The following is a 10,879-nucleotide window of genomic DNA, read 5'->3' as shown; positions in this document are numbered from 1 at the left end:
CTTGGCTTTTTGCTGTTGTTTTTTTGTTCAGAATGCTCTTGTGTGTTTCATGGATATTTTGTTCACTGTAAGCAATACTGTAAAACTTTCTCTGTCCTATCATACCGTGTTTCTACTGTACCTCCTGTAGTAAACAGTAAAGAAACAAAAACTTGTTTGCTTTTTACTGGAATGCTTTTGAATGTGAACATTACTGTACATGTGGACATACAGTTACCAACCAAGACATTTCTGGTGTCAATATGGTGGATTGCATGTTTCGCATGCAAATACCTGTAAAACTGAAACATAAAAGTCTATGCAGTTTTTGTAATGTCAATAATAGCCAGTATTTTGAAACCTGGTGTACTTTGATTGACTGCATGTACCTTGTGAAGTGAAAACAAGTGTTATTCTTTGACAGACTAATTTCATTTTGAGTCAGATTTATAGTGTTTATGTACAGGTAGTGTGTGCAGAGAACGATGTGTTCTAATTTGAAATGAAGAGTTAGTATATATTTAACAAAATGTATTTTTGAGAAGAAAATTATCAATTTGGCCAATTGTGTTTTGTAGGTGTGAGTCTGTGTTAAGAGTTTAGAAAAAGTATCTGAAGTATGGGTAGGCGCTTGTTAGCGATTGAAAAAAACTGTAATACAGTCTTGATAGAACCAACTGATTCTGCAGCAGAGCATCCCCTGTTGCTTCTCCTGGCTCCCCAGACCCTGAGCTCCTGCTGCGCACCCACAGGTATGTACAGCAAGCACTGATAGCTTTTTACTCGGTGATCACCATTACTAAATATCTACAACCAATCTGATTATATCCTGTTTTTTGTTTTTTTTTTCGATGTTGAAATTAAAATCTAGTAGCAGTCTTCTCATTTCTTTGTGTTTTGTGCTGTTTTACAGGCCCACAGAGGAGGACAGCTCCGACACAGATGAGGGACGGGTCCCAGGACGGTCCATCGGTGGTGGAGCTGGCCATCCTGGTGTCCCTGAAGAGGCCACATCAGTCTCCAATGGAGCATTTCCTCCTCAGCCTTGTTCCTGCTCTGGAGAGCAGCTGGTCCTTTTTATTCCTGTCTCTCTGTAAATACTTATATTTTATATATTTATGTTTAATGTTTGTCTGTGTGAGAATTTTAATATTTTTTCAAATAAATTTTTATAATGACTAATGTCTCAGTTCTACTACACAGCAAATGTTGGCACATGACTTGACACATGTAGAATTTATTTCATATTATACTAATGACAAAACATACTAATACAGTGGGATGCAAAAGTTTGGGCAACATTGTTAATAGACATTATTTTCCTGTATAAATTGTTGTTACAATAAAAAATGTCAGTTAAATATACAGGAGACACACACAGTGATATTTGAGAAGTGAAAAGAAGTTTACTGGATTTACAAAAAGTGTGCAATAATTGTTTAAACAAAATGAAGCAGGTGCATCAATTTGGGCACCACAAAAAAGAAATGGAATAAATATTTAGTGTATATCAATGTGTGTGTCTCCTATATGATACATGGGGTGCCTTTGTCTGGACGTGCTTCCCATCCAGAGCTCCACAGCAGAGAGGGAAGTTCCAGCGCTCCTGAAATCCCTCTGCGATGGACCGCCAGTCTCCAGGTGAAGGCACAGCCATGAAGTTGTCCACTAGACAGTCCCAGATGGCCGTCGCTACCTGGGGGGTGATCTGGCACACCGTGGACACACCGACTCTGTAACTGAACGCGATGGTCCTGCCAGCTTCGGTTAAAAGGCGGGGCCCACCAGTAACTGGTGGGTGGCACCTTTTCTTGGTCTCAGGTTCCCCGCATGCAGCTCTCCACTGTCTTGTCTAATAACACCAAGACCTACTCTATTCAAGCTCTTTTAGACTCTGAGGCTGAACAAAATTTGATTGGCAGCGGTCTGGTACGTCTCCTTGGTATTAAAACACGGCTTCTAAAGGTCCCTGTTTCAGTTGTTGCCCTCAATGGTCAGCCCTTGCCCTCGGTCACCCATGAAATGGAACCGGTCTCATTAATTCTCTCGGGCAATCATCGCGAATTTCTCCGGTTTCTTGTTTTCGCATCCCCTGATTTCTCAAAGTCTTGGGTTATCCTTGGTTCAAGCGCCACAATCCCCATATCAACTGGGCCACCCGTCGTATAGAGAGTTGGAGTAGCCGCTGTTTGTCACACTGTCACACTGTCTGCAGTCTGCTTTACCTCCTTCTCACACTCTTTCACAGTGAAGCTTCTGTATGCCAGCATTATTTTGGTAAAAAACCATCTTTAAAGGTGAGGAGTACTGGGGTAGACCCTCTACCATTCGCTCTCTTACCCATACAAACTTCAAAGGATTGGCAGAAGAGAACCTGCCACCTTCTTTTACGTTAACAAACACTTTAAATCCCTCCTCCTTGTTTTGAGGTAGATTCTCACTATCTGGAGAAGCATCTCCACACTCTTTCCTTTTGCCTCTGCTCCACCCTCCCAAATTCCACTCACCAGCTGCAGGCATGAGGCTGGCTCTGATAGTACACAATGATGGCAGTGGTGGCTTCTTGTTTGCAGTTTCTTAATACTTCCTGAACGATAACCGAGGCCAAGAGGTAGGCCATGAGTTTGTGGTTTACCAGGCCTGTACAGGCCTTTGGCTGAAACCTGCCCGCCTCCTCTTGTCCTTCTGTACAGTTTATCAAATCTAATAACCATTATCCAAATCAAGTCCAATTTTTTATAGTTAATCAAACTGAAGAAACTTCACGCCACACACTCCCAACACCGTCAGCATCTCTCCTCCCACCAGTTTCAATCAACAAAGTTTAAGGTAAACTGTGGGTGTAAATACAGTTGGAATTCAGGGAGATGGGAAACACCAAGGTAACAAGACAGATCTGAAAGAGATCAAAGATGATGAGACAGAGGAAGCTAAATGTCATGTACACATGACACATGACAATATCCAACAGAGACAGTCTTAACCATGGAAACAGAGGGGAGAAAAGAAAACTTAAATTGAAGGAATACTATTGATAAAAATAATAAAACTACTGAAAACTGAGAAAACCAGAGAAGGATATCATCAAAAGAGACAAAAACTAAAACTGATGAGAGCAAAGATGTTCGATGTTCTATTACAGAAAGGATCAAAAGGCCTGTGATGATCTAAAATGGGAGTGCTGGGCTGCACTGTACAGAACGCTACCTACATAAACAAGAAGATCATTGTTTAGCGTATCCAGGAGAGTGTTACATTACAAACATTCGGAACCATTTTGTCTCCGACTTCTGTTTAATCTGTTGTTTAATCATCTCTGACACAATGTGTTTTTACATGTCACACAGCAAACAAAACAGATACTGCTTACAGCACCACCTTTGTGTTTTGCTGGACTGAAACCAGAAGACGGAGAGTAAATCGAAACCAGTTAATTTTACTGCTTTTCTGTGGCTGATTTTATTTTCTTCTCTTGTCAGTAGTGTATGCAGGCAGCAGCTTCAGTAGCTGAAAAATATAGCCCTGAGCAAAGTGCCAAAAACTGCACTTCAAACAGAGTCAGTGATTTCAGGTACATAAAAGGAAGACAAAGTGTGTGAAAGCAACAGCAGGTCAACATGAACTGTGGGATTTGTTTCAATGCAGTTTAAAAGATAGCAGGAAAAACAGCAGGTCCTGTGAGAAGCTATATTGTTAATCTGATATCGTGAGGTATACAGATAGATTAATTAAACATAACAATCAAATTACACAGATCTGTGTGATCAAACAGTCAGGGTGAAGTATGTGCACTGAGTCCAACTCCAGCGAACAAAAGCCTTCTGGATCCATCTTGGAATGATTAGCAAATAGTACGTCTCAGAATCATCAGATCTGAAATAGAATAGAACAGGATGAGCTAATACGTATTGGTCACACATCAATTAGGGAGAAACAGAAGGACAAACGGAACAACATCGTCATTCCTTATCTCAGGTTTATCAGAGAATCTCAGGAAACTCTTCTCCAAGCACGACATCTCAGTGTACTTCAGACACATGCTGGTTCATCCTAAACACAAAGTAAACAACACAGCGTAGCTGTGCAGTGTAGTGAAGAGTGCAAGACTCGGCTGTCAAGCTGCATTTAAAGGTCAAAGGTCACTCTTTGAGGACGCCAATGTTCACATGTTGGACAGAAAAGACAGAATGTTTGAAAAAGAAGTGAAAGAAGCCATCTTAACCCAAAACCTTGGCTGATAGTCAGTGTGTGATAGGTGAGTGCAATTAAGGGCAAACTCCAAAGCCAATCAAAGGTGAGAAAAGGAAACAAGGTGAATCTGGTGAGGTGAGGGAGTGTGAGGAAGAAAGGGTACGAAAAAACAAGAATCTTTGCAACAGCTGTTGCACCTGTTTACACCTATGCTCATGTGATTAGGCACATGATCAATACTGGGTCGACAACCCTCTGGAGGAACACTCCCAATAGGACATAAAATCAGGGACTCTTCACCAGTTGTTGTTAGAACTGAAGAAGCTTCTTGGATGAAAAGTTTTCAAGACATTTAAAGAAGTCCAGACACTTTTCTTTTCAAGCTCCTTAGACATGTATACAGATGATTGAAGGAATAAATCCAGCAGATTGTGAGGAAAAAGATTGTTGCATAGTCAGGGGAAAGTGCCAGATTGAGCCACCAGGGGTCTCCATCTTATATTCACCTTCTGAAATTGGCTTAGCTCTCTAAGGTTATCAAAACTTTAACACTTTGCTTGGAGGATCAGTTGAATTTTTGAAATTAAAGGCTCTTCATAGAGCATCATAGCTTACAGCTTCATGTTGTTAAGTTATTAAGTGTCAAACAAAGTGAACAAATACCTAGCTTCTTTACATTCAACACTTCCTGCTATAAAGAAGCATGAAAAGACAAGCTGACAAAATGTGCAGCAGCAAGCTCTGATCAACATCTGAATCAGAATCTAATGATAGTTTGTGAGTTGCTGGTACACTTTTATGTCATTTTCTTTGTAAAAAGCATAGACTTTAAGTGTGTGTGTGTTTTGTCTTATATGTTTCATAGGGTTATGATTGGTGTTTTTCCCAATCATTGTGTATTGTGCGTGGGGCAAAATCCTTTATTCAGGCTACTAAATCATAGTTTCCTTCAGCGTGAAAAACTTTCTTACACAGTGACCATCTTTATAGCTTCTCTGGTACCCCAAACCCATAATGGATAGGGCAGCCTGAGACAAAGTCAAAGAAATGTACTGAGCTGTAGTTTCCCCCTACTACTGTAAAAGAAACATGTTTGAGATTTGAGGCTAATATTTAGGGGCTTTTTTTAAAGGTACTTATCCCATGACTCTGCGGTGGTGCAGGGGTTAGCACTACTGTCTCACGCCAAGAAGTTCCTGAGTCTGACTCAACCATGTGGCGGGGGCCTTTCTGTGAGGAGGTTCTCACCATGTTTGAGGAGACGCTAATCTGGGATAAACAGCCAGCTAGGGTCAACAGGCACAGCCTATTCAGCTGGGGAGTCTTAAAAGATGTGGACATTTGAGTGTGATGGGCTGTGAACCTATGGTGAACAAAACAACTTGAAAGAGATTATTATTTTTCTAATCAGATGATTTTTTTTTAAATTAAACACTAACATGAGTATTTTCATCATGTGTCATTGAACCTCATAAGGCCTGAACTCTTTCATGGCATGCATATTTAATTTCTCTTTGCTATTTGGGCTGATTGGGACCTGATGAATATAAAAACAAAGAATTATCTTTTTACCTAATGTAGTTTCTGAAAAGTGGATATTAGGCCCTTGTAGAGCAAAATTTAGTATTGTGGTCTAGACCAGCGGTCCCCAACCCCCGGGCCTCGGACCGGTCCATGAGTCATTTGGTACTGGGCCGCGAGAGTTGAGACTCGGGTGTGAAATGCATGGTTTTCAGGGTTTTTAGCGTTTTTTTTCGTTAACTCAGTTTTCCTGGGTCTTTTCACGTGTGTTATGAATAAATCTTCTTTTTTTCGGTACCGGTACTAGTTTTATTTTGTTGTATTTATCCGCGACACCGAAAAAAAAGAAGATTTATTCATAGCACACGTGAAAAGACCCAGGAAAACGGAGTTAACAATAAAAACGATAACAAAATAACGCTGAAAACCGATAAAAATCCTGAAAACCATACATTTCACACCTGAGCCTCAACTCTCGCGGCCCGGTACCAAATGACTCACGGACCGGTACCGGTCTGAGGCCCGGGGGTTGGGGACCGCTGTGCTATGTGATCGCTAGCTCTAGCATAACATAAACATAGTGAAGCTGGAGGATGAACGCTAACTTTTTTCTACTCGATAAAAGTTAACGTGAGGGTTCCCGATGGTTAGGGACAAATGCAATCGCATGGCAGGATGCTGTAAATGGACCAAACTTCAGTCAGCAGAACAACTGAGATAATCCATCCACAATACGAGGTTAGTCATTAATATACTACAACAACATGGGAATAGAGCAGTTGCCAGAGAATTCAACATTATTGAATCAATGAGGAATGAGTTGAGTAAAGTTTTACTTATCTGACTGTTTTGTTTTGCTTAATGTGCTTCATAATCTGGAGGGCCTTATGGTCCAAAAAATACGGTAATACAGGATTAATCACCAAATATTAAAAATCTGCTTTGTTATCACTGGCAATCAATATATTATGTAGGCTAAGCAGGGGGATGTTTTGTGAAGTTTGTGAAGTTAATATTCTTACTAGACTGTGTACAACTAATAGAAACAAAAATTATAAGCTAACACAAATAATAAAGGTTTAGCTTATTAAACTTTTGAGGGGGTTTTCTGTTAATTAATAACTTACTTAAAAGCCTAATAACTGTTTTGTATCTGCTCTAGAATATTTGGATGGTAGGGTCAGAATTTTGTCGTAAAAAAACATGAAGGCATTGACCCACCCTGGCTTGTGTTTGTATAATATGTGCATTGAAGGACATATCCTGGTCAAAAATGACTCCAAGGTTCATCACAGTGTTACTGGAGGCCAAGATAATGCCATCCAGAGTAAGAATCTGGTTAGATTCCATATCTGTAAGATATTTAGGGCCGAGTACAATAACCTCTGTTTGAGCTGAATCAAGAAGCAGAAAGTTAGCGGCCATCCAGGTCTTTATGTCTTTAAGACATTCCTGCAGTGTAACTAATTGATGTGTGTTATCTAGCTTCATGGTTGTATATACTATGGGAAGCATGTGTAATGTGAACAGAATTGGTCCTAGCACTGAAGCCTGTGGAACTCCATAATTAACCTCAGCATGTGAAGAGGACTCTCCATTTACATGTACATCATGTCACAAAACTCATAACATTTCAAGCTGGTCTCTAGAACATAACAGTGAGCTCACTGTACTCAGATCTCCATCTCAATCATGGACTAGTAAATATCACACAGACGTCACATAAAGTGGGACCTTATATTCCTTACCACTGAGAAAAAGCTTACTAAACTCTAGATCATTAGAGGATAAAACACTTTAGACTGAAACCAGTTGTTTTAAAAATCTTTCTACAAACAATGTGCTTGATATATTATCCACCATGTAAAACTTTAGAACAGCTCTACTCTCTGGCAGCATTCATCATGTTTGGTACAGGCTGAGCAATGACATTGTTTGCTGTAAAGTGTAGCAGCACAAAGTCTTTAAACCATCAGAGATGTGTAACATATAAACGCACACAGCACATACCCAGGCACACCCACCCATCTCATAGTTGCAACAACTCGTCATTTACATAACTTCCTGTATCATACCAACAGATCTGCTCCAAAGAAAATGCAAATTATGCATCATAATACATTTGCTACCCATCACCTTATTGGCACGCTATCATTTATTGTGGTTAGTTTAAAAGACAAAACGTCCAGTGTCAAAGTCAGAATGAAGAGAGAAACAGTTCCATCTTTCACAGGGTGAAGAGCTTTTATAAAGCCACAGTGCCAATAATGCAACACAGAACACAAGACTTTAAAATGCCTGATGAACAGGATGTGGTGGCAGATGTGATAAGTGTGTGACAAATTTAGAGAGGAAAGGGTAAGCTTTGCATTATTTAATAGTATTAAATATTGCATCAGACACACAGTTTGGAGAAAGTAGCACATTTAAAATAAGCTACATGTAGTTTTTAACTCCATAAACAGATGTGTGTTTACTGAGTGACAGAAAAGAACATGCTCTATCATTAGTCAACAGAAACACTTGGCCAAAGAAACAAGAGAATGTAGGGTTTAAGACACTATTATGTATTTACTCTGTATACAGTGGCTTGCAAAAGTATTCGGCCCCCTTGAACTTTTCCACATTTCGTCACATTACAGCCACAAACATGAATCAATTTTATTGGAATTCCACGTGAAAGACCAACACAAAGTGGTGCACATGTGAGAAGTGGAACAAAAATCATACATGATTCCAAACATTTTTTACAAATAAATAAGTGCAAAGTGGGGTGTGCGTAATTATTCAGCCCCCAGAGTCAATACTTTGTAGAACCACCTTTTGCTGCAATTCCAGCTGCCAGTCTTTTAGGGTATGTTTTAGGGTTTTCTTCCAAGATTGCCCTGTATTTGGCTCCATCCATCTTCCCATCAACTCTGACCAGCTTCCCTGTCCCTGCTGAAGAGAAGCACCCCCAGAGCATGATGCTGCCACCACCATATTTGACAGTGGGGATGGTGTGTTCAGAGTGATGTGCAGTGTTAGTTTTCTGCCACACATAGCGTTTTGCATTTTGGCCAAAAAGTTCCATTTTGGTCTCATCTGACCAGAGCACCTTCTTCCACATGTTTGCTGTGTCCCCCACATGATTTGTGGCAAACTGCAAACTCTTCCACTCTTCCATAAAGGCCAACTTTGTGCAGTGCACGACTAATAGTTGTCCTATGGACAGATTCCCCCACCTGAGCTATAGATCTCTGCAGCTCGTCCAGAGTCACCATGGGCCTCTTGGCTGCATTTCTGATCAGCGCTCTCCTTGTTCGGCCTGTGAGTTTAGGTGGACGGCCTTGTCTTGGTAGGTTTACAGTTGTGCCATACTCCTTCCATTTCTGAATGATCGCTTGAACAGTGCTCCGTGGGATGTTCAAGGCTTGGGAAATCTTTTTGTAGCCCAAGCCTGCTTTAAATTTCTCAATAACTTTATCCCTGACCTGTCTGGTGTGTTCTTTGGACTTCGTGGTGTTGTTGCTCCCAATATTCTCTTAGACAACCTCTGAGGCCGTCACAGAGCAGCTGTATTTGTACTGACATTAGATTACACACAGGTGCACTCTATTTAGTCATTAGCACTCATCAGGAAATGTCTATGGGCAACTGACTGCACTCAGACCAAGGGGGCTGAATAATTACGCACACCCCACTTTGCAGTTATTTATTTGTAAAAAAAAATGTTTGGAATCATGTATGATTTTCGTTCCACTTCTCACGTGTACACCACTTTGTGTTGTTCTTTCACGTGGAATTCTGTTTCAAGGCTGTTCAAGGGGGCTGAATACTTTTGCAAGCCACTGTATATTTTATGGTCTGGACAATACTGATTGGTCAGTTCATGAACTTATTGGATGTGGCTACTTTAATATATATATATATATATATATATATATATATATATATATATATATATATAAAACTCATTGCTCTGGATACTGGGGTTGATAAAAAATGCCTTGCTGTGATAGGTTCATGCTTCAGTTGCAGTGAATCAAATTCTGTGGTAGCTATCTGTGTATGGAGGAACCAGCTAACCTTCACCTGTGTTTAATTTTCACCAGTTTTAAGGTATTTTTGCAAGACAGGTTTGTGTTTGGAACATACCAAAAATATGAATCTAGCTAAAATAATTATATTAAAAACAAAATTAAATAAATGCTTAATTTGCACCCTTCTCTTTCATAGTGGCATCTCAGCTGCCACAGAGTGAGAGGCAGACACAGACAATCATTTAAGCTCACATTAACGTTAGAACCATCACTTACCCTGGCATATTTTTGGACTCTGGGACTAAACTGGAGAGCACCACAAGGAGGCCATGAGAACATGTACCGCCTGGCCAGGATGTGCTAACCACGAATACCATATGAAGCACACCACAATAATCATTCATACTTGAAAGCATCACATCATCAGTAAAAAGTCCCTCTCTGTTAATCGTCTTAATGATCTGACTGAAGTGTGTTTGCAACTTCCACATTTTTCAGACTGCAACACAATCCAATAAATGATTAGAAGGAAATATAAGCTGACCCTATTCTTTTTTTATTTATCATGAATGTAAGAATGTATAGAAATTACATTCTTTTAGTTATAGTGTCAAACTAGTTTTTTGGGGTTTTTAAAAAAAAAAAAATCATAATATATGTGTTACTGTCACGGACCCGGCTCTGGAGGACTCGGGGGTCCGTGACCAGTTTTGACTGTTGTTATTGTTGTTAGTATTATTATTATTTGGTGATGTGTGTTTTCTCCACAATGCTGTGTTAGTCTGTGTCCCACTCGTATGTATAGGCAGGGTGTGGGTGTATACGTGTGTATGTCTGCGGGTGTGGCTGGAGGATGGAGCCTGATGGGTGTGGCCCTGCGAAGGACTGGCCACACCTGAAGTTCCTGCCACACCTGTTGGTGATCAGGGCTCGTCGGGGGAGCTACTTAGGAGAGTGTTGGAGCTCCCACCGGCGCGGGATCATTGAGTTATCGTACCAAGTTAGTGTGTCAGCATATGTCTGTGTTGTTCGTATATGCCCGCCGAGGGTTAGTATTGATGGCTGCCTCTATGGTTTCCCTGCAGGAGGAAGAGTGGTCCAGAAAGGCAGCACGCACGGGGTGTGCGGAAACACAACAGCGGGGAGCACGAGCACAGACGTCGGAG

The sequence above is a fragment of the Astatotilapia calliptera genome, chromosome 20 (genome assembly GCF_900246225.1).
Source record: "Astatotilapia calliptera chromosome 20, fAstCal1.2, whole genome shotgun sequence".
Taxonomy (NCBI): Eukaryota; Metazoa; Chordata; class Actinopteri; order Cichliformes; family Cichlidae; genus Astatotilapia; species Astatotilapia calliptera.
Note: the sequence above shows the minus strand (reverse complement) of the source record.